Here is a 23144-nt window from a genome sequence, read left to right as displayed (position 1 = left end):
ACGCAGCGCTGCACAAACATAGAAGAAAGACAGTCCCTGCTCAAAGAGCTTACAATCTAATAGACAAAAAAAAAAAAAAATAAAGTAAGCAAATCAAATCAATTAATGTGAACGGGAAGGAAGAGAGGAGGGTAGGTGGAGGCGAGTGGTTACAAGTGGTTACGAGTCAAAAGCAATGTTAAAGAGGTGGGCTTTCAGTCTAGATTTAAAGGTGGCCAAGGATGGGGCAAGACGTAGGGGCTCAGGAAGTTTAATCCAGGCGTAGGGTGCAGCGAGACAGAAGGCGCGAAGTCTGGAGTTGGCAGTAGTGGAGAAGGGAACAGATAAGAAGGATTTATCCATGGAGCGGAGTGCACGGGAAGGGGTGTAGGGAAGATACAGAGAAGGGTGACAAAAATGATAAAGGGGATGGGACGACTTCCCTATGAGAAAAGGCTAAAGTGGCTACAGCTCTTCAGCTTGGATAAGAGAAGGCTGAGGAGAGATATGATAGAGGTCTATAAAATACTGAGTGGAGAGGAAATGGGTAGAGATGAATTGCTTGTTTACTCTTTCCAAAAACACTAGGACTAGGGGGCATGCAATGAGGCTGTTAAGTAGTAAATTTAAAACAAATCGGAGAAAATATTTTTTCACTCAACGTGATTTTAAACTCTGGAATTCATAGCCAAAGAATGCGGTAAAAGCAGTTAGCTTAGCAGGGTTATAAAAAGGGTTGGATAATTTCATAAAAATCCATAAGTCATTATTAAGATGGAGTTTGGAAAATCCACTGCTAATTTCTATAATAAGCACCGTAAAATCTGTTTTACCATTCTGGGATCTTGCCAGGTACTTATGACCTGGATTGGCCACTGTTGGAAACAGGATACTGGGCTTGAAGGACATTCGGTCTTTCCCAGTATAGCAACACTTATGTTCTTATGTTCTACGTACTAGACCCACTGAGTGGAACAAATTGTCCCTTCGATTGAAAAACCGGGCAGAATTTCCGCTGTTTAAGCGGCAGCTTAAGGAATACGTTTTATGCTTAACCTATTAAATGCACACAGCATAATACTTGCCTTTGTTTACATTCTGTCTTGGTTGGACTGCTTTGCTTGATTCTGCCTTTTGTTGTGTCTTTGATGATGTAGTACTTATGTGTACAATTGTATATGTTTCATTGTACTCCACCCTAAGGGCGGATTATAAATGCTAATACATACAAACAAAGGATGCGATAGTACATATGTATACTTGACCTTGATTTGTCCATGCCACTTTCAAGGCACAAACCCTAGAATTCTGCCCAGCCCTGGCCTTGTTCTCCAACTACTGAAGCTGTCATTAAGGCCCACTTGTAGCCCCATCCAGATCTGTCTGGCCATGATCATGGCACAGACCTTAGAAGTCCGGCCGGCACTGACTTTGTTTCCCCAACTACTGGATTTGTCATCTAAGCTCTGTTCTATAACCTGCTCCTGTGCATGCAAGATTAGTTCTGCCTTGCTTATCTAGAATTAAATGGGAATCAACCCATTAGAGGGCTTTTTATTCCCTGGCACCCACAATCTGGAGCGCCTTACCCAAAAAAAAAAAATGTGTAGAAGCAAGTTTTCAAAAATGTTAATCTTTGCTGAAAACTTATTTTTTCAGGCAGGCTTTTAATATAGGATTGGAAACTGAGGGTAAGATGCATTAGTGATTCCGCAGGATATAATTTGATATTGCTGCTCTTAGCAACGTTTGAATGATTGTTTCTGGATTGTTTGCTTTTGCCTTTTCTATCAGAAATTTATGGTATTCTTTTATGACATTGTGTTTTTATTTAAGATATATCTCACCAATCACAGCTATGTGCAATTACAACATTTTATTAATTTTCTTATTGTAGCATACATAAAAAAAAATCTAACCTACTACTTGCATACCACTACTCAAACATACTCCACTCTCACCACTCACACGTAACTATTCAACCTTACATAAATGTAACATCAAGTGTAATGAACAGATGCAATAACATCATTTAGAATTCATCACCCCATTAGAGACACTACTGGCTGAAACTACAGAAAACTTGTGTTATAGTAAAAGCAATCTATCCAACATTGCTTACACATACAAGAAATTGTCTAGTTTTGATTGGTAGCCAGTGTCCGGGAAGCCAAACTAGAGTCCATTGATAGGCTAAGAACTCAAAAACGCGCATGTGTGGGCATTTTTGAGTGCTCAGCCCATCAATAGACTCTGGTTTGGCTTCCCGGACACTCGTGCACACCCTTGAAGATGCTCTTTTTGAGCAAAACATGGCACCGTGTAGGGTCATAGATGAGCGATGTGGGATATCAAAAACATCTGAAAAACTGCACAACTTTTTTTGATGCTATTATACGCTCATATAACTTTACTTTGTTTAATTCCTTATTGTACTATGCTTTAAAGTTTGATGTAAGCCACATTGAACCCGAACTTGTTTGGGATAATGTGGGGTATAAATGCCATCAATAATTAAATAAACAAACAAATATAACCAGATTTCGGCAGTCACATCAAAGAGTTTCAAAACACTATGGAAAGTGAGAAGAATTACAGACTATTTTCCAAGAGAATCATTCCCCGTCTCATAGCACAATCCTAGATACTGCCCCAACTAGACTACTCAATTCAGCATATGTAAGATGCAAAGAAAATATGCTAAAATCACTACAGACTGTTCAAAACATGGCAACAAGACTAATCTTCAAAAAAATTGAAATACAAAAGAGTAACACCATTACTTGTCATGTTACACTAGTTACCAATCAAAACCAGACTTTTCTTCAAAACTAGCAAGCCCAGAAACAAGAGTTTACCTACTAGTTCACCTACCCAAATGCAGAAACATAATCTACAAATCCATCTATACAGCTGGATTTAGCTACCTGGGTTCCAAATGTTGGAATTCAATACCCAAGACTAAAATAAGTATTATAAATTATCTACAGTTCAGAAAAGAACTAAAACTGTATCTATGGTTATTCATACAAGAAACCATGAACAAAATGTACCAAAATAACTTGTAACTACAATGCAACACTGTAACCTCTCCTAACCATTACTTGTAAGCCACACTGAACCAAAACTTGCTTTTGGATAATTGTGGGATATAAGAAAGAAAGAAAGAAAGAATAAATAAATAAATAAATAAGTGGACCCACACCAACTGCAAAACTACCAATTAGCATGTGGTATTTGCAGCACATTAACTACAAAACGTCTTCCACGCCCACTTCCCGTACATTCTCCACCTCTTAACACAAAAAGCATTTATGGCTAGATTCTGTATATGGTGCTTGAAAAAGTCGCGGGGGGAAAAAATACACCTAGGTATATTCTAGAAAGTATGCCTATATTTTATAGAATAGGCTTAAATTTCTGCATAGTATGTAGAATATACTGAGTGCCTTTCCATGTGACCAAATTTAGTCTCGGTCATTTGCACCATGTTTTACTTGGAGTAAATTCCGATGTCTAAATTAGGTGCACAGCGGGTGTATTCTATAACAACGAACATAGATTTTAGAAATGCCCCGCCGCCTTTTCAACTATGCAACTTAGAATTTACATGCACCACGTTTCAGAATATACTTAGCAAGTTGCGCACGTAAATCTTAATTAACGCCAAAGCACGCTTTGATATCCACGCAGAAATTAAGGCGCCGTATATAGAATCCCAGGGTTAATGTGCGGTTTACTGCATGATAGGTACAAAAATACTGCACAGCCCTTTAACACAGTTGTGTGCTAGCAGTTAACACGCGGTAAACCACATGTTAACCCCCAGATTCTATATAAAGCAACCAAATTTGCCCACACTGAGCCAAGATTTGTGTGTAAACAAATCTGTTAATCTGTTAACTATCAATGAATTGATCTTAATCAGTTACTGAGATTAACTGGTACTAATTTGGTTTTGCGCACACATCTGCTTGTGTGCTATTCTGTAACACTGGGTGCCTAAATCCCGTAGCCCGTGACTCAAAAAGGGTCATTGCCAGGGGAGGGGCATGCCGAAAAGTTGCACACAGTGTTATAGAATAAGGCAATTTACATGCCAAACTGTCATGAGTAAGCATCCCAAACATGCCCTTCCCTACTTCTTTGGACATTTTGATTTATTTGTAGGGAATCTTTCCTTGATCTGTCAGGCAATGGATGGACAAGATCATAATGCAGGAGTCATCAAACCCAGTCCTCGAGATCCAGAACCTAGCTTAGTTTTCAGGATTTCCACAATGAATATATATGAGATCTATTTGCATTCACTGCTTCCATAACATGCAAATAGATTTCATACACATTCACTGTGGTAATAAGTAGAAATAAATCAAAACTTAGAAAAGAAAATAACAAGATACTTTTTTTACTGGACTAACTTAATACATCTTTTGATTAGAGTTCAAAGGTAACCCTTCTTCTTCAGATTGAAAATAAGCAAATGTTGACAAATGTCAGAATATATAAGTGAAGCACAAAAGCATTTCAATGACAGTCTCACAGGAAGAGGGAAGGGGTAGGTTAGGTGAGAAACAAGGAGAGCTGGGTAGATGAGATTCAGAGAGAGATGGATGATACATAAGAGGGTGACAAAGCAGTAGAATTTTATTATTATGGGCTAGGAAACCCAGATCTTTGTTGAGTCCTGTCTGGTGGGTGTCAAAATATTTTACCATTTTGACTTCAAAGGTCTTACGCTCCTGGATTGTCTTAATATTTCCTTTTAGCATTCTTATCATACGTTCATTGATGCAGTGTTCTGGTTTTGTGAAGTGTTGTCCCACAGAGGTGGCATCCTGGTTGGCACTGGAATGTTTTACATTGCATCTGTGTAAATTGAGCCTTGTCTTTAGCATCTGGCTTATTTCTCCAATATAGCACCCTTCTTCACATTTTCTGCATTGAATGATATATACCACATTTGAGGATGATCATGTAAAAGATTCTTTTATGCTGAATGTTTTTCCCATGTGAATGACTGTAGGATCTTGTGAGAGGTGTTGGCACACTTTGCAGCTAGGAATCTTGCAGGGACGTGTGCTATTCTCTTCCTTTTGAGCTTGCATTGAGAATTCCTTTTCACTAATTTCTGTTTCAAATTAGGTGGCTGTCGGAAGATTGAGAATATCTCTTTCAGTAATTCATCCTCCAGGAGTAGTGGCTGTAGTGCCTTAATGATTCTTCTCAATTTTTCTGGCTCTGGATTGTATGTCACTACAAGAGGGATTCTCCCTATGTCTTTCTTCTCTTTGTACTGCCATATAGGTTTTCTCTAGGTATTTTAATGGAAGAAGCAATATTCTTGGAGATGCTAAAGATGAGGCTCAATTTACACAGATATAATATTAAAAATTCCAATGCCAACCAGGATGCCTCCTCTGTGGGACAACACTTCACAAAACCAGAACACTGCATCAATGATCTTATGATAAGAATGCTAAAAGGAAATATTAAGACCAGACAGGACTCAAACAAAAATCTGGGTTTCTTAGCCCATCATCATAAACCATAAAATTCTACTGCTTTGTCATCCTCTTATCTACCATCTATCTCTCCCTGACTCTCAACCACCCAGCTCTCCTTGTTTCTCACCCCGCCCTCTTCCCATGAGACTGTCATTGAAATGCTTTTGTGTTTCACTTATATATTCTGATGATATTGTCAACGTTTGCTTATTTTCGATCTGAAGAAGGGTTACCTTCGAAAGGTAATCAAAAGATGTATTAAGCTAGTCCAATAAAAAAAGGCATCATCTTATTTTCTTTTCTATGTTTTGATTTATTTCTATTTATTACCTTTAAAAGTGGACTAACACAGCTACCAAACCACTATATTCACAATGGAAATCCTGAAAACTAGGCTTGGTTTTGGACCTCCATGACTGAATTTGAGGACCCCTGCCGTAGTGCCTCAGCTTGCCATTCTGCCTCCGTTTCTTTCTTTTTTTCTTTTTTTACTGTATTCTCTGTTAGAGAAGAAGCAGCACCAGCCCAATGCTTTTTTTTTTTTTAATTCACCCAAAGCCCCGGGGAGGGAGGAGAGAGTTTACTTCTAGTGCTTGGCCCCGCCACAGCCTGACACATTGAATGAAGGTAAATATTAAATAGGTCCTTCACAAAATGCGTGTCACTTTCTGAACAAGTACTTCCTATGACTCCTAGAGATTTTATGAGGAAAAGGCCTCGAGAAACCCCATGACACAAACTACAGGTCACTCGGGTTTGGACTTCCTCATCATCGGCCAAAAAAACCTCAAAATCTGCTTGTCAAAGGGCTAACTGGTTATATTAAACAGACTTAACTTAGTTGGAAGTAGATCTCTGTGTTCTCTTTAAGCGTTTGTGACCGTGATCAACGAAGCCAGTGTTTCGAATTCTGCTTCAGGATCACAGGGCAAATTCCTGCTCTTTACTGACGGCGGATATCACAGAGACCTCACCCCGATTGTTTGTTCAGTTAAGGTACATTGAATGAAGGGGCCCATAGGATGAGGTTCCAGATCATCAAGAAAGGAAGGAACAATCCCCCCTCCCCCTTCCTCAACCGGTTGTCTGCCTATGGACCAGATCCTGGAAGAGAGCCCCCTAGGAAGACTTCAACCGCAAAGCCAAGGGTGTGGCTTGGATCTCTTTCAGGGAGAGAAAACTAACAACTTATAGCAGCAGCATTTTCCAAACTTTACAATACAAGACAAACTTGCTAAGTAATCAGACTGAATATTATGAAAATATCACATTCATCTTACGAAGATACATTAATGCCTTTTTTATATCACAAAAAAAAACATGACCAAGGCGTTACTAAGAATAAATGGGGGAAAAATATAGGTAAAAATAACTAAAGAACAGACTTCGCACGTATCATTCTTCCTTAATTTCTTACAACTTTAAACATTAGTTAGAATGCAGAAAAATCATAACTTCCTAGAGTCAATGAATACTCTTAACTGCTCTGGCTGGAAGAATATATATTTTAAACCTTGATGTTTCACCACACATTTACTTGGGTAATTCAAGAAGAAAGAGGCTCCCAATTCCTGGGTCTCTTTCCTCATGCTCAAAAAAGATTTCCTAATATCCTGCGTTTGTTTCGTTACATCTTGAAATATACGAACTGTTTTACCGTAAAACAAGTCATTTATTCGACGAAAATATAGTCTTTTTATAGCTTCAACATCTTGCAAGAAAACAAATTGAACCATTAAAGTCATTCTTTCTGATTGATCCGATATAGTAGCTTCCAACAGTTCAGATACATTTAAATTTGTTTGTTCCATTAAATTTACAGGTTTATCAGTTAGGGATCCTGCTTCCAAGGAGATCTTATTCATTATATAGTAGATTTTGTTTACTGGAGGTAAAGTTTCTGGGGTATATTTCAGAATTTCAATTAAGTATTTTTTAAAGGCATCCAACGGTGTTACTCCTTTCTCTCTTGGAAAATTCAGAATCCTCAAATTGAGTCTTCGATTATAATTTTCAATTTGATCAATCTTTCTTGCTATTATAATTTTGTCTTTTATCATTTCTGAAGTTTTTGTACGTTGTACGTGCTGCGACGTCAGTCTCCGAAGTGGATTTCAACAGCGTCTATCACAGCAGCACGGCCACGGAGGCCGAAGATGAAGTTTAAACACCGCGGGGCGGCTGGCGGGGGTTTGGGGTCCCCCGCCGGCTGAAGAAGACGTTTTTACGGCAGCGGCAGATGGAAGCAGACCTCGGCTGGCGGGGGTTGGGGTTCCCCGCCAGCAAAAGTAAGAACGGCAGCGGGGGAGGGTTGGCGGCGGGAGGGGGGTGGAGAGAGTCATTGGCGGCGGCGGCGGCGGGGGGGGGGGGGGGGGCTAAAATGTGCCCCCTCCCTCTGGCCCCCCTACCGCCGGAGTCCAGATACGCCCCTGGTTTAGAGCCAGCTGATTTTGACCTAAAAACACTAGTGCACACTAATAAAAGACTCCCTAAGCTGGCTAGCTCAAAAATATCAGGGAACATCTGTATCCTCTACTCAAAAGGAAATACATTTTACTTTAAAACTAGTAAAAGAGGCCCGTTTCTGATAGAAATGAAACGGGTGCTAGCAAGGTTCCATGCCCCCCTCTCTCTCCTCCAAGTTCCAACCCCCTCCCCTCCGAGTTCCATGCCCCCTTACCTCCCTCCCTCTCCTCTGAGTTCCAGGACCCCCTCCCCTTCGAGTTCCAGGACCCTCTCCCTCCCTCCCCCCCCTTTCCATGCACCCCTCTCGTCAGAGTTCCAGACCCCCGCGCCTCCCTCCCTCTCTCTCTCTCCCCTCCGAGTGCAAGCATGACCTGTCCGCCTGCCCTCGCCTTCCTAAGTACTGGCTGTAATTTAAAACTTGTTATCTCGTGGTCTGGCAGCAATAGTGAAGTGGAACAGGCACGGCACTTCAGACTGCCTTCCCTTCTGTATCAGCTCTGCCTCTGGTCCCACCCTCATTTCCTGTTTCCGGAAGGGCGGGACCAGAGGCAGAGCCGAGACAGAAGGGAACGCAGGCTGAAGCACCACTCGCCCTTCATTGCTGACGCCGGACCCCCAGGTAAGAATTTTTTAATTCTGGTCGGCACACAGGAAAGCGAGGGGCAGGCGGAAGACAGGTCGTGCTTGCACTCAGAGGGGAGAGAGAGAGAGGGAGGGAGGCGCGGGGGTCTGGAACTCGGAGGAGAGGGGGGGCATGGAACTCGGAGGGGAGGAGAGAGAGGAAGGGAGGAGAGGGGTCGAGGTGGGAGGTCCTGGAACTCGAAGGGGAGGGGTGCATGGAACTAGGAGGGGAGTGGGGCTGGAACTCGGAGGGAGGACAGGGGGGGGGAGGGAGAGGGGCAATTCTCCCGCGATTCTCTACTCACCTCCAACGTTCTGTGGCTGGCTGGTGCTGGCTTCCCTTCCGTTTCACTGATCCGCCCTCTGACGTCATCACGAGGGCGGACCAATGGGAAGTGTGTTATGAACCCAGGCATCCAGACGTAGAACGTTGGCGGTGCAAATTATTATATAGGATAAACATGAAGTAATGCTACCTTATCAAACTTTGATGTTAAGAAGACCAGTAGAGTTGAATAGGTGGATATGTTCTCCTCAGAAGCCTCTAAAAAAAAAGGTGTCTAAACTATCTACAGGGTTCAACAATCCACCCCTCAACCCTGAGCTGCGTCTATATTATATGGCAGAAATACTAAACCCATTTCCAATTAAACAATCTCAAAATATCCCAAAAGTACATCTTAAAAAGCTCAGAAGAGAACAGAAAATGATGTTTTGGAAAATTAAGGAGTCTCAGGTTACAAGCTCTAACAAGATTCTCCATATTGTCTACTGACTTATGTGTAAGCAAACTCTTTAATATAAGCATAGCAACACTCTACATTGTTAATCCACAGGCCCAGTCCAGTCTCAACCTGGGCCAATTTGTTTCTTGTCCATCTATCTTCTTAACAACTGGTGAAGAAAATGTACACAAATATGGATCAGGCCTCTTCAAAACCACCTCTGTTCTGAAGAATATTTTCCAAACCACCAAAAGAGAACCACCACCAGCAGGCAACCTTCCTGACCCTTCTAACCCCTCAGCAATTAAACTGGACAGTGAAGAGGGACAGAGGCCACCCACTACACCTCTCACTGGAAGCCTTCCCTCTGAGATCCATCAATCTCTGAAGTAAATCCCCCAGGTGCAGTTAAAATCCTTTGACTATGGGGGCTCATTTTCCTTTGACTATGGGGGCTCATTTTCAAAGCACTTAGACTTACAAAGTTCCATAGTTTACGTCTAAGTGCTTTGAAAATATGCCTCTGTACATCCCATATGTGTTAATGCCAGATGTCAAAGGCCTAGATGGTGTTTGTTCTAGGGTGAATAACATTGCTTCTGAGTCACCAATGTTAAAAACAACTACATAGTAACATAGTAAATGAAGGCAGAAAAAGACCTGCATGGTCCATCCAGTCTGCTCAACTAGACAAACTCATATGTGCTACTTTTTGTGTATACCCTACTTTGATTTGTACCTGTCCTCTTCAGGGCACAGACCGTATAAGTCTGTCCAGCACTATCCCCGCCTCCCAACCACCAGCCCCGCCTCCCACCACTGGCTCTGGCACAGACCGTATAAGTCTGCCCAGCACTATCCTCGCCTCCCACCACCGGCTGGCTCTGCCACCCAATCTCGGCTAAGCTCCTTAGGATCCATTCCTTCTGAATAGGATTCCTTTATGTTTATCCCACGCGTGTTTGAATTCTGTTATCGTTTTCATTTCCACCACCTCCCGCAGGAGGGCATTCCAAGCATCCACTACTCTCTCCGTGAAAAAATACTTCCTGACATTTTTCTTGAGTCTGCCCCCCTTCAATCTCATTTCATGTCCTCTCGTTCTACTGCCTTCGCACCTCCGGAAAAGGTTCGTTTGCGGATTAATACTTTTCAAATATTTGAACGTCTGTATCATATCACCCCTGTTTCTCGTTTCTTCCAGAGTATACATGTTCAGGTCATCAAGTCTCTCCTCATACGTCTTGTAACGCAAATCCCTTACCATTCTCGTAGCTTTTCTTTGCACAGCTTCAATTCTTTTTACATCCTTCGCAAGGTACGGCCTCCAAAACTGAACACAATACTCTAGGTGGGGCCTCACCAATGACTTATACAGGGGCATCAACACCTCCTTTCTTCTGCTGGTCACACCTCTCTCTATACAGCCTAACAACCTTCTAGCTACGGCCACCGCCTTGTCACACTGTTTCATCACCCCAAGATCCCTCTCCCCGTCCGTACCTAACAGATTCTCCCCGCCTAACACATACATCTCCCGAGGGTTTCTATTCCCTAAGTGCATCACTTTGCATTTCTTCGCATTGAATTTTAATTGCCAAACCTTAGACCATTCTTCTAGCTTCCTCAGATCCTTTTTCATGTTTTCCACTCCCTCCCGGGTGTCCACTCTGTTGCAGATCTTAGTATCATCCGCAAATAGGCAAACGTTACCTTCTAACCCTTCGGCAATGTCACTCACAAATATATTGAACAGAATCGGTCCCAGCACCGATCCCTGAGGCACACCACTACTCACCTTTCCCTCCTCCGAGCGAATTCCATTCACCACCACCCTCTGGCTTCTGTCCGTCAACCAGTTCCTAATCCAGTTCACCACTTCGGGTCCTATCTTCAGCCCTTCCAGTTTATTTAAGAGCCTCCTGTGGGGAACCATGTCAAAAGCTTTGCTGAAATCTAAGTAGATTATGTCCATAGCTCGTCCTTTATTCAATTCTCCTGTCACCAAATCAAAGAACGCAATGAGATTCGTTTGGCACGATTTCCCTTTGGTAAAACCATGTTGTCTCGGATCTTGCAACTTATTGGCTTCCAGGAAATTCACTATCCTTTCCTTCAGCATCGCTTCCATTATTTTTCCAATAATCGAAGTGAGGCTTACCAGCCTGTAGTTTCCAGCTTCTTCCCTATCACCACTCTTGTGAAGAGGGACCACCTCCGCCATTCTCCAATCCTTCGGAACCTCTCCCGTCTGCAAGGATATGTTAAACAAATCTTTAAGAGGACCCGCCAGAACCTCTCTGAGCTCCCTCAATATCCTGGGGTGGATCCCATCCGGTCCCATGGTTTTATCCACCTTTAGCTTTTCAAGCTGTTCATCTCACCTTAAGTATCTCCACTGAGCCTACAGCTGTTTAAGTATCTCCCAATGACAACATCAGGAACTTTAATGAAGTGCTGTGGCTGCATGGTAGTTTGAATTCAGTCAGCTCAAGGGGCTCTCCAAGCATGGTCTCCATGCATATCTTCACTCCTCTCTCTCTTATGGACAGGGTGTGAGGGTAGGCCCTCCCCCACCTCTCTGCCACTTATACTCCTTGAGAACAGTTCTCAAGGAATATAAGTGGCAGAGAGGTGTGGGAAGGACTACCCTCACTCCCTGTCCACGAGAAAGGGAGGAGTGATATCAGTCACAGTTCCTTTAGGGATGGTTTAATCACGAGGCATGGCAGACTTGGCAGCTCAGGCTCTTGGGGGGGGGGGGAGGAAGGGGAGGGGAGAAAGAGCAGCTGTAATCAAGGCAAAATAATAGGTCTCGACAGCCATACAGAAAATCAGCAGCACATATTTACCTGCAGGGAGGGTGCACAAAATTTTCAAATAGGCCATTCACCTGAATAAATGGCTTTCAGATATTGTCCTCATTGTGTAAATATAATACAAAATAAATTATGATGTCCATTTTCTACTGGATTTTTCTAGGAAGGGAGATGTTGGGGTAATCATAATTGTTGCTTTCATCAAATTCTTGAGGAGAGAGGAGCCAGGGACTTGGGGCGAGCAGCAAAGTTAAAAGTTTGCCTAAGACACCTAATACCCTTTCTCCAGCCTTATGCCTTTAAGGGATGCAAAGTAAGTAAAGGAAATGGTAAACTACTCATTACTGGGCTACTTTCCAAGCAATAAGAACTGTTGAAAAAATTATGTTTACTGAAGTGTACGCTCTAGCAGGTATGAACAAATGTTTTATTTTAATACTGATTTCCCTTTCACCTACTAATGTGAGATTTTAATACTTAAAGGAAATGGTTTCAATTTCTAAACATGTATGGACAAAGTAGATGCAAACTACAAGATACGTTTTGCCCTGTGCAAAGCGTTCAAAATCTTCTGGTTCAATTATGCTCATCTGCTAATTGCATTTCCTTGGGTCCTGCCAGACCAGTCCAGAACAATTCTACTAGGAATGTGCATTCATTAGCATGGCATAAAATCTTAATGTGCAGTAAATCAATTTAATGCCTCTTAACCTACAAATTAATGCACATGAAGTCAATTTGCATGAATTTAAACAATTACTTAAACATGTGAACCAAACAAAAAAAATCTGAGAATCATAGAAAAAGCCAAAATAAACTGAAAAGTTTTGCCCTCTGCCTCCCTTCTTTCAACCATCAGGTGGAGACAGGGTACAACTGTTCATCTTTCCTATATAATACTGGTGCAGCAGGGACATGAGTTTCCCCTGCCACATCTTCCCATCCTCTAGTCCCTCAGTCTAGTTCTCTCTTTTTCCCATCAATAGCATGCAAGCATGCTAGTTCCCCCTACCATCTCAGGGACCAGGGCACCCACTACCATAATTGGCTTGCAAGCTTTTCCTTCCTTCCCCCCTCCCCCCTCATCTGTGTTCCAATTCTGCTATTCTGTAACCACTGCCTTTTCTCCAATGTGTCCTGAAGACCGCAGAGCCAGTTGGCTTGTCAGGATATAAGAGAATATGCATATGACATAAATTTGCATGTTCTGGGTCTCCAATGCATGTAGCTTTATCTCATGCATTTTCACTATGAATATCCTGAAAACCTGACTAGCTTTTGCTCCCCAGGACAGGTTTGAGAACCCTGTATTTTTCAACATAAGCATAAAGTACAGCTGCCTAACATGCTCATGTATTTAGAACTATACAGATTATTTCAAAGCAGTCCCTAAAAGTATATTATACCTTCTTGATATTGAATGGACTGCACTCCCGTATGCGAGCACAAAATTATTAAGATAGCTCCACAGCTAGATAAAATTCTCCAAAAACAGTAGATGTTTAATTGCACAAAATGTACTTGGCAGCATACATGGCATGAATTTGAAGAGGATTTCTCAAACGTTGGTGGTGTAGATTTTTGAAAATAGGACAAAATGTATGCAGCTGAATGAAAGCATGCTATCTATAGCTGCTTTTTATTTTGTACCATTATAACACTGGGTTCTTTTGTTGAACTGGGGAACGCAGACATCAACTTCCTGCGGGCAAAGCTTTCAGCAATGTACCAATTTTCTCACGCAGTTTTTTTTTCATGTCAGAAATTCATGAAGTGTTCCAAATCTTGCATTTCATATCTGCTATTTTATTGTAGCAAAACTAAAGAATCAGAGCAGCCAGACTGTTATAAGCTCAGTATCAAACAAGACTGCACAAGAATGATCGTGTCCATCTACATAAATCTTTGCATCAATCAGTCAATTAGTTTCCAAAGTCATTTCTTTGTAAGTCCTTTTTCTGTGTGCCTTTCATAGTGCTTTTGCAATACTAAATATAATTTTGGGTGACATTATGGTAGAAAAGAATGTTCAAATTGAGCTATGAGAGGATTTTTAATGAGGGGGCATGAAAGCTGTTTTACCAAATACTATAAATTAGAAAACAGAGGGTGGACATGTCATTTATATTGAAATTTTACCATAACAGCAAATTTCATGTCACAAGCACTGTTTCCTTCTAAGCTGAGCAAGAGTCCTCCACCTACATCCCTATCAGTAGGGGGAGCTGTTTCGTTATCACTTTTTCAATAGTGAGGGACAGGCAAGCTCTGCAGGACTCCTGGGAGTCTGCCTGTTCCTAGTTGTAGTTGGAATAGAAAATTTTAAATAAATAAAACACAATATTGAATAACCACCCACTGGCAGCAATGCAGTGGGGGGGACTCCGGTTCAGCTTAGAGGGAACAGTGGTCACAAGTCTAAACCTATAAGAACTGTAGATGGAACATGGTAGCACAACTGGGAAAATCGGGGATGCTAAACAACTAGAACATCTTATTTACATTTTATCTTTGAAAAACACCAGTTTAATTTCAATTTTCAACACATTTTGTAGTCGATTCAATAGCTGTTCTGACAGAAAAGTAGGCCCTAAATGGAAAAATTAATAAGCAATGTGATAAATATTGCTACCTGGTCTATCTGAATACACTCTTAATGAACTTTCCATGTATTTAAGAATATTCACCTACACTAAAATGGAAAATGAGCCTCTTAGAAAAAATAAAATCTGTGACAGCAGTAAAGGAATAGTCGTTTGAGATACTGAGGTCTACTTACTAAGCCATGTTATGTCAACAACAAGTGATTTAGAGTAACTAAAATCATAAAACTATAAATTCTATAAATGGCGCTCAGAATTGCGCGTGCAAATTTGGATACATGCCCAAATTGTACATATAATTGAAAAAGCCAATTAGTTGTTTTTTTTTTGTTGTCCCGCGCTTTCCCACTCATGGCAGGCTCAATGCGGCTTAAAAAAAATTTAAAAATATTTTTTCTAGCCTCTATGCGAGCCTCAAATATCATACCCAGCTCCATGACAGCAGTAAGGTAGACTCGTCCTAATAACTCTGTCTCCCTCTCCTCCTGTGTCTACCCCAAATTCTTTTCATATTGTAGACCGCGTGGAGGGACATAATCGAAAGGGGCGCCCAGGTTTTCCTGATGACGTCCTCGCAGGATGTCCCGGCGAAGGAGCGGGTAAACCTGTATTATCAAAACAAGATGGGCGTCCATCTTTTGTTTCGACAATACGGTCGGGGACGCCCAAATCGCAAAATTTAGGTTGACCTTAGAGATGGTCATCCCCGATTTAAACGAACAAACCCAAGCCCTTTGGTCATGGGAGGTGCCAGCATTTATAGTGCACTGGTCCCCCTGACATGCCAAGACACCAACCGGGCACCCTAGGGGTGAACCTACTGCAGTGAACCTCACAAATTACTCCCAGGTGCTTAGCTCCTTTACCTTGTGTGCTGAGCCCCCCAACCCCCCCCCCCCAAACCCCACTACCCACAACTGTACACCACTACCATAGCTCTTACGGGTGAAGGGGGGCACCTACATGAGGGTACAGTGGGTTTCTGGTGGGTTTTGAAGGGATCACATTTACCACCACAAGTGTAACAGGTGAGGGGGGGGCTAGGTCTGCCTACCTGAAGTGCACTGCATCCACTAAAACTGCTCCAGGGACCTGCATACTGCTGTCATGGAGCTGGGTATGATATTTGAGACTCGCATACAGGCTAGAAAAAATATTTTTTAAAAATTTTTTGAGGGTGGGAGGGGGTTAGTGACCACTAGGGGAGTAAGGGGAAGTCATCCCCGATTCCCTCCGGTGGTCATCTGGTCATTTAGGGCACATTTCTGTGGCTTGGTCATCAGAAAAAAAGGACCAGGTAAAGTCGTCCAAGTGTTCGTCAGGGAAGCCCTTCTTTTTTCCATTAAGGGTCAAGGATGCCCACGTGTTAGGCACGGCCAAGTCCCGCCTTCACTACGCCTCCAACATGCCCCCGTGAACTTTGGTCGTCCCTGCGACGGAAAGCAGTTGAGGACACCCAAAATCGGATTTCGATTATGCCGATTTGGGCGACCCTGTAAGAAGGATGCCCATCTTGCGATGTGTCGTAAGATGGGCGCCCTTCTCTTCGAAAATAAGCCTGATAGTCACCTCTATGGATCATTTGCAGTTTACCAAGCACTGGAAATAAATAAAAATAAAATATATTAACAAAGTAGAGGACAGCAAATAAAGACCTGTACAGTCCATCCAGTCTGCCCATAATTAATAATTGGTGTTAATAAATTATCAGTGCTAATTGGCATTAATTAGCATTTATACATGCATTTTTTGTCACGGCGATTCACGTGTACATTTTATGCACAGCTCCAAAAAGGGGGCATAACCATGGGAGAGTCATGGATAGATCGGAGCGTTCCTACAATTTATGTGTGCTGTTACAGAATCAGGGGGATCCGTGCCTAATTTATGTATGAGGGTTTACTTGGTGTAAATTCTTGCCTTTAAAGTTAGGCGCTGATCCCCACACTAAGCGCTATTCTATAAACCATGCCTAACTTTCAGCGCCGCCTACAGGATAGAGCTTGGCGCATTTTTTACTCGGCACTGTTTATAGAGTGTGGTCCATAATGTGTTAACTGTACAAAATACATGAAAATCAGGCCCAACTTGTTTTAAAAACTAATGACGAAATAACCCACTCACTCATTATTCTACAAAATGAGAGACCCTTTTACAAAGGTGCGTTAAGCTCTACGCGTGTGCAGCATGCACCCAAATGAGACTACTGCACCCCCTGTGGTGGTAACTTCAGATTTGGCGCGCGCCCATAGCGCCTGGATGATTTGTTTATTTATTTCCTCCCACCTGCGCCGTTTCCAGCGGTAATCGGCAGTTGGCGCATGCTCACAGGTGCATGTAGTGTGTGAGCCCTTACCACTAGGTGGCGCTAAGGGCTCAGGCCAGTTTTAGACGAGCAATGGTTCCAGTTTTACCATATGCCCTTTTCCCCGTCCCATTAACAAATTTTTACTACGTCTTTTTTGCAGACGTGGTAAAACTGGCCCGGCACGCACCCCAAAACACGCACCTACACTGCCATAGGCCACTTTTTACCACAGCTTAGTAAAAAGACCCCTGAATAACACAACTTGTGTTGGGCTTACAAAGTTTATTTTCATTCAATGTTAAGTGACGTTAGAAGCTCAGTGCTCCTAGAGATGGTAAGCACAAGCCCCAATACTTCCAGGAAGCAAGTTAAAGGGCCAAGTGGAGGAGTGGCCTAGTGGTTAGAGCACTGGTCTTGCAATCCAGAGGTGGCCGGTTCAAATCCCACTGCTGCTCCTTGTGACCTGGGGCAAGTCCAGGTACCTGTTGCCTCAGGTACAAACTTAGATTGTGACCCCTCCTGAGACAGAGAAATATCCAGAGTACCTGAATGTAACTCACCTTGAGCTACTACTGAAAAAAGTGTGAGCAAAATCTAAACAAATAATAAATAAAAGTGTTTAAAACAGTTGACACCCCCCTACCCCTAATCCCTTTACAAACCACCCAAATTCAATCCTGTTCCTTAACCCTAATCCCTCTTAAAAATAAATGGCACCTCCTGCATCCCTCCATGCCTCTTCTTGGGGGGGGGGGGGGGGGGGGGGTGGGGGGGGAAGGGCTCCTCTGGACCACTGCACCACCCCCACTCCCTGGTGGGTAGTGAGGGTTAGGGTCAAAAATGTCAGTGCCAGCCCCTAGTGTTTTTTTATCATGGTACTGCTGCTTGGGGTCAGGCTGCCAAATATGAGAATGAGTCCTTATTAGCATGGTTTTCTGTGCACAGTATACAGTTTATTAAAAAAAAAATCTGACAATTATTATTTGTTACATTTGTATCCCACATTTTCCCACCTATTTGCAGGCTCAATGTGGCTTACATAGTACCGTAACGGCGTTTGCCAATTCCGCTATGAACAAATACAAGGTGATATTATGGTAGAATGAGGTTCAAGTATGGTGAATACATTGGGGGAACTTAGAGAGAAAGATGAAGAGTTAGGATATGTCCATTACGGTCTTTGGTTCTGATATGTCGCAAATGTCCAGGTTTTTTATGTTGGGTCGGTGGGGTATGCCTTTCTGAACAGGTTAGTTTTTAGGACCTTTCGGAAATTTAAGTGGTCGAACATAGTTTTTACTACTTTTGGCAGTGCGTTCCATAGTTGTGAGCTTAAATAGGAAAAGCTGGATGCGTAAATTGATTTGTATTTGAGTCCTTTGCTGCTTGGGTAATGGAGATTTAGGTATGAACGTGCTGATCTTGTGGTGTTCAATGCAAGTGTCCAAGAACCAGATTTTAAACTGCAAAATTGAAAGTATAATTATCACATATAAAGAGGAACAGGCTTATTTTCAATTCTACGTACCTTTATGGCAACTGTTCAGACTGGAAGATCCAGTCTGATAACTGGCCAAAAAGTGATTGGTACAGTCATGGGTGTCTTCTACCAGAAAACAATACATGCATCTCTTTAGAAAGTAGTACACCAAAGAAGTACATTTAGCAAACAAATGTTTTCCTCAACTTACACTGAGTGAATCGTTTGCAGAGTTAAACATGAAAAACAACAAAATCAAGTCCCTATTGTCTTTTTTGAATGATGAATTAAGAAAACCTTAATTATGAAGATGTTTATTGCATCAGGATAAAGGCAAAACAGCAGGCTGACCAGATGGCTCAATGACCATGACCTGGCTTACCACCACTATTAAATATTTAGGGCCCCTTTTACCAAGCTACGGCAAAATGGGGCCTGGACTGGCATCAGCGCGTGGTTTTTCACACATGCCAAGGCCCCCTTTTACCGCACCTCGAGTATTGTGTTCAGTTCTGGTCGCCACACCTCAAAAAAAATATAAAGGAATTGGAGAAGGTCCAGAGAAGGGCAACGAAAATGGTAAAAGGGATGGGAGGACTTCCCTATGAGGAAAGGCTAAGATGGTTAGGGCTCTTCAGCTTGGAGAAGAGGTGGCTGAGGGGTGATATGATAGAAGTCTACAAGATAATGAGTGGAATGGAGCAGACAGATGTGCAGCGTTTGTTTACAATTTCTAACAATAATAGAACCAGGGGACATAAGATGCAGCTAGAATGTGGTACATTTTAAACAAATAGGAGAAAGTTTTTCTTTACTCAGCGCGTAGTTGGGCTCTGGAACTCGTTGCCGGAGAATGTAGTGACAGCAGTTGGCCTTGCTGAGTTTAAAGGGGGGTTTGGACAGATTCCTGAAGGAAAAGTCCATTGAACATTATTAATTCAAATTTTTGTTTTGTTTTTGGTTTTTTGCCAGGTTCTTGAGGCCTGGTTTGGCCACTGTCAGAGACAGGATGCTGTGCTTGATGGACCTTGGTCTTTTCCCAGTATGGCGGTGCTTATGTTCTTATGAAATAGTCGTGCGGCGAGTGGAGTACTTGCCGCCTGGTGATTTCAGGGGATAGCCCTTACTGCCACCCACTGGGTAACTGTAGCGCTGGATATGATGCATGCTGGAGGTGGAAACTACCGCCAAGCTGCTACAGTATCCTGGTGGTACTTCTTTTTTAGCGAGCGGTAAGTCTGCATTGGGCTTACTGCCGCTTTGTAAAAGGGGCCCTTAAATAGACACATTGTAGCTTCATCGCATGCCCCCCAGTCCTAGTATTTTTGGAAAGCATAAACAGACGCTTCACATCTACCCGTTCAACTCAACTTATAGCCCCTAAATGTCTTTATGTTATGTTTGCTCTCTGACTAGTTTCATTGTCGCGAGTCTTGTTTTTTTTCGCTTGAAGATTGTTTTTAGTAAACTTTCTGGTTCACAACCCTTATTCTGGCCTGGGTTCAGTGAACAGTATGGATGAACCTGTGAATTCTCCCCCCCCCCCCCCCCTGAATTACAGTGACTCCCACTTTGACCCACATACTGTATCCAGTGAGAATTGCATTTAACCTGTTTTGAGTTGCATCGGGCAACCCTTTCCAATTGAAAAGACAGGATTTAAGTGCAAAAATAAAATAAAAATAGAAGCAATCCCCAAACTGAAGGGCAGAATGTAGAAGGCAGAGTGCGGTGGATGGGAGCTAAGACAAAGACTGGAAAAAAAGACAGACAGACAAGTGGGGGTTGGGTTGTAATACATTAGAGACTGGGGAGAGTGGGGAAAGGAGGTGAAAAAAAGGAGTTAAGCTTTTTGGTCTGACCAAAGGTGTGACCTAAATCCACATGAATGAATGAAATTTCTGGGGTTTTGTTGTTATTGTTTTAACTCTTGTCCTCCTATCCCAGTCCCCTCATGCTATAATGTGTGTCCTTAAAATTCAGACATTCTTTGACCTTAGCAAGCAAAGCAGTTATTTTCTAAACAATGGTTGTACCTCATTGGTCCCTACACATAATGCCTGGCTATCAAGATTATACATCAACCGGCACATTGCGTTTTGTACCCTGTAATTATGCAACCCACATGTCCTAATAGTGTAGAAGGCTTTTTTAAAACTCTTATTTCCCATATCACAAATTTCCTGGTAAAGGAGAGCATCACCTGCTCACACGGCGTGACTGAGTGAAAGGACAGGAAATACTCTACAGCTTGGGTTCATGCAAATTCTGTTGACGTTCTTCACATTTATTTCCAGTCTGACAGATCTCAGAGCAAACGAAAAGTCCCTTAAAATTTTCAAATGGCAACTAGCATCAGAGAACGCAGAAGCTATTGAAACACACCAAACCTACCGAGTTTGGTGAAATTCTGTTCAGTGTGCTCTACCAGAATTTGAAAAAGGCACCACAGAAGAACCAGAAATGAAGGAAAATGAGTGAAGGTGAGAAGCGTACGCACAGCTGGTATGACTAACTGCACCATGGCTTCTCTTTATTAGCAAAAAAAAAAAACAAGTTAACCTTCTACAAAGTAAATATTTGCAGGTTTTGTCTTGGTGATTGCATGCAGACTTTTCTACCTAGTCAAACCCAGTTATATCCAATATGTAAACAGGTACTTGTTTGCTAACACCTACCAGTACAGTGCTGAAAATGAATGACAATGTTCCAGTGGTTTTAATTACAATTAGAGATATTTTTTTATCTTATAAATACTCGTTTTTTTCGTATTAGAAAGTTCACTTTCATGTCACAGTTAAATGTTCTAAGAAATAGGTTAAATTAAGATCCTGCTCTACACCGTTCTTCCACGTGAGTGGGTTATTAGGCTGCACAGCTAGCTGCAGTTCTGCACTTACTGGAATGAAACCAACATCACAGACTAGCAGGATACACCCCGTGCAATATGAGACAAAGAATAGTGATTACTACATTAATGGGCATGTAAGAAAAAGCCCTGGATACAATGTAATCTGGTAATCAGAGTATTTACCTAATGAACCACAATACAATTTACTTCAAACAGTAACATAATTACTTTAGTAAAACAGTAAAATCTAGATTTCCAGGATGTTATTATCTCCCGTGATACAGTTCAAAGGGCTGCAACATCAGCTTTGAAAGAAGCATTAGCCTCTCTGCCTGTATTCTTCTGAGGGAAAACCCAATGGTCTCCTAACATCCACAGGTGCAGCCAATGATCTCCTGGTCCAATCATTGGTCTTTAAGGGACTAATGCAGAAATCCTTGAAATAGAATCAGAACTCTACTGGAAAATTAATGCTCCAAAAATATCACAGCATGCTAAAAGCAATGAGCATACAAATTACTGCCACATTAAAATCGTCACCCTTTCCTGTCAGTGCCTGGGTGGTGACACAAGAAGCTGCCTGCCCCCAACCTGATGACCTTACAAACCTGACACCTCTTCCCACCTCCATGATCCCTGGTGTCTAGCGGCACCCATCCTCTCAACATGACCAACCCCACCTGCCCAGGCTCCCCACCCCCAACCCCCCTGACTCCATACCTTAAATGAAGCAGGAGTGAGGTTTACACGCTCCTGCCTCCAGCACAGTCATCTTTAAAATGGCAGGCTGACCCCAGGATGCATCGTGCGGGGCCAGGCACCACCATTTTAAAGATAACACTGGAGGCAGGAGCAAGTAGATCCTCACTCCTGCCTCATTTAAGGTAGAGGGTCTGGGAGGACCTAGGCAAGGGGTCAAGGATGGCAGGAGTCTCTCTACACACCAGGGAGATTTTTTTTTATTTGTTTAAGTTAATTCAGTTCAGGTCAGGTGCCACTAGACACTAGGGAAATTTTGGGGAAGTGGGAGGGAGGGAAAGGAAGGGGAACCCTAGACTACCAGAACAAGTTTTCTTTTTAATATTGGGGGTGGGGGGAGGGAAAATCTGGTTGATCAAGGGGGCCACTAGACTATCAGGGACTGCTGCATAAAGAAATCTGGGTCACGGAAGTAGGGCTGGAGGGAGCAAAAGGGGGATACCACTAGACACCCACTCCCCTCAACCAATCCTTCCATGCTGCCCCAGACCTGGCAATAAGTTTCCTGCACACAATGCACATCAAAAACCTTTTTCTTTTTATTACATGGCCACAGAATTGATAACCCACATTATCACACATTTTAATGTGGTATGCACAAATTAACATGTGGATAAAGGTGAGCTGGTCGATATTGTGCATCTAGATTTTCAAAAGGCATTTGACAAAGTACCTCAAAAATAATTCCTGAAGAAATTAGTCATGGCATAGGAGGTACTGTCCTACTGTGTATTTTAAGAAGTGGTTAAAAGATAGAAAACAGAGAGTAGGGTTAAATGATCAGTATTCTCAATGGAGAAGAATAGATAGTGGGGTTCCCCAGCGGTCTGTGGTGGAACTGTTGCTTTTTAAAATGATCTAGAGATGGGAATAACTAGTGAAGTAAGGGCGACTAAAATAATAACGGGGATGGGACGACTTCCCTATGAAGAAAGACTAAGGAGGCTAGGGCTTTTCAGCTTGGAGAAGGGATGGCTGAGGGGAGACATGATAGAGGTATTTAAAATAATGAGTGGAATGGAACAG

The sequence above is a fragment of the Microcaecilia unicolor genome, unplaced genomic scaffold (assembly GCF_901765095.1).
Source record: "Microcaecilia unicolor unplaced genomic scaffold, aMicUni1.1, whole genome shotgun sequence".
Classification (NCBI taxonomy): domain Eukaryota; kingdom Metazoa; phylum Chordata; class Amphibia; order Gymnophiona; family Siphonopidae; genus Microcaecilia; species Microcaecilia unicolor.
The sequence above is the reverse complement of the archived record's forward strand: the minus strand, read 5'-3'. Positions refer to the sequence as shown.